The sequence below is a fragment of the Leptonychotes weddellii genome, chromosome 15, assembly GCF_054177405.1.
Source record: "Leptonychotes weddellii isolate Sample4059 chromosome 15, ASM5417740v2, whole genome shotgun sequence".
In the NCBI taxonomy this organism is placed as follows: Eukaryota; Metazoa; Chordata; class Mammalia; order Carnivora; family Phocidae; genus Leptonychotes; species Leptonychotes weddellii.
Genome location: NC_138383.1, coordinates 1092550 through 1094889, shown reverse-complemented (window position 1 = coordinate 1094889; position 2340 = coordinate 1092550).

The window sequence follows — 2340 nt, the reverse complement described above, 5'->3', positions numbered from 1 at the left end:
ACACACGCACGCACGCACGCACACGTGTAGACACAGTCTCTGCCCAAACAAGCAAGTCTGCAGACACGAAGGAGCCCCCGAGTCTGGATCTGGGGGAAGGCCAGGGGCTCTTGAGGGCAGCGAGAGGGGCAGTCTCGGCCACACTGAAGGGGCTCATGCCAGGGTGCCCAGGCACTGTTCCTGGAGCCTTGGCTAACATTTGCACGACTGAAGAGCCCCACTAGGAGTGAGGTCCCCTGAAGGCGTTTTAAATCCCTGGCTCTGGCAGAATCAGAACTGGCAGAAGCTCCTGAAGGAGGGAACCTTGGGTTGGGACCTGCCCTCAGCCCACCCACAACGCCTCGGACACACCGCTCCCCTCCCCGGGGCGGTGACCTGGCATCTCGGTGTTTTACTCTAAGAAAATACTACACGCACACACTTAAAAACAGAGTCTTGTGTCGGTGAAGGTGTGTAGCAACGGAAGCTCTTAAATTCTACAAGTGGTGCTGAAAATCAGCACAATAATGTTAAATAGCAATGTGGTAATATCTAGGAAAACAGCACTCTATTACAGAAATTGAATTTCTTAAAAACCTTCCCACGGGGCGCCTGGGTGGCTCAGTTGGTTAAGCGTCTGTCTTCGGCTCAGGTCACGATCTCAGGGTCCTGGGATCGAGCCCCGCATCGGGCTCCCTGCTCAGCAGGAAGCCTGCTTCTCCCTCTGCCTCTCCCCCTGCTTGTGCTCTCTCTCTCTCCAACAAATAAATAAAATAAAATCTTAAAAATAAATAAATAAATAAATAATAACTTCCCACAGAAAGCTCTAGGCCCAGATGGCTTCACTAGTGAATTCTACCAATTTCTAAGGAAGTAATAACACCTCTTCCATAGAAACTTCCAGAAAATATGAGAGAAGGGGACACATTCCAACTCACTTTATGAAGTCAGCATTCTCCTGATACAAAAACCAGACAATTTTTTTTTTAAGATTTTATTTATTTATTTGACAGAGAGACAGCGAGAGAGGGAATACAAGCAGAGGGAGTGGGAGAGGGAGAAACAGGCTCTCCGCCAAGCAGGGAGCCCGATGCGGGGCTCAATCCCAGGACCCCGGGATCACAACCTGAGCCGAAGGCAGACGCTCAATGACTGAGCCACGGCGCCCCCAGACAATTTTCTTTTCTTTTCTTTTCTTTTGTTAAGATTTTATTAATTTATTTGTCAGAGAGAGAGAGAGAGAAAGCACAACCAGGGGGAGCAGGAGATAGAGGAAGAAGCAGGCCCCCTGCTGAGCAAGGAGCCTGATGTGGTACTCGATCCCAGGACCCTGGGATCATGACCTGAGCTGAAGGCAGACGCTTAACCGACTGAGCCACCCAGGTGTCCCCAGACAATTTTCTTATTACAAAAAAATAAAATGACATACTAATACCCGCATTTAGTATAGATGCAAAAATCTTTATCAAAATGTTAGCAAATCAAATACAGAAATATACAAAAAGATACTCCCTGACCAAATGAAATTTATCCCAGAATGCAAAGTTGGTACAACATCTGAAAATCAGCGTAATTCACCATTGCAATGACTGAGAAAAATCAGAAGATCATCTCATAAAAAATAAAAGACATCTGATAAAATTCAACACCCATTCATGATAAAAAAAAAAAAGAAAAAAGCCTCCCAGCAAACTAGGAGTGGATGGAACATTCTCAGATCGATAAGGAGCATCTCCTTTCTTCAGACTGCACATTCATCTCCACAGAAAAACCCAAAGAATCTACAAACACAAGTAAAACTAATAAGTGAGTTTAGCAAGGTCATAGGATACAGGATCAATATACGAACAACAATTATATTTTGTATGCACTAGCAATGAACAACCAGAAACGGAAATTTTATTTATTTTTATTTATTTATGAGAGAGAGAGAGCGCACCTATGAGCAGGGGAAGGGGCAGAGGGAGAGGAAATCTTAAGCAGGCTCTATGCCCAGCACAGAGCCTGACGTGGGGCTTGATCCCACAACCCTGAGATTGTGACCTGAGCTGAAACCGAGAGTCGGACGCTCCACCAATTGAGCCACCCAGGTGCTCCCAGAAACAGAAATTTTAAAAAATTATCATTGAAGGGCACCTGGCTGGCTCAGTCAGTGGAGTGTGTGACTCTTGGTCTCAGGGTCATGAGTTCGAGTCCCATGTTGGGCATGGAGCCTACTTAGGAAAAATAAAAAATAGATTTTTTTAAAAGATTTTATTTATTTATTTGACAGAGAGAGAGCATAAGCTGGAGGAGCTACAGAGGGAGAGGGAGAAGCAGGCTCCCCACTGAGCAGGGAGTCTGATGCGGACTCGAACCCAG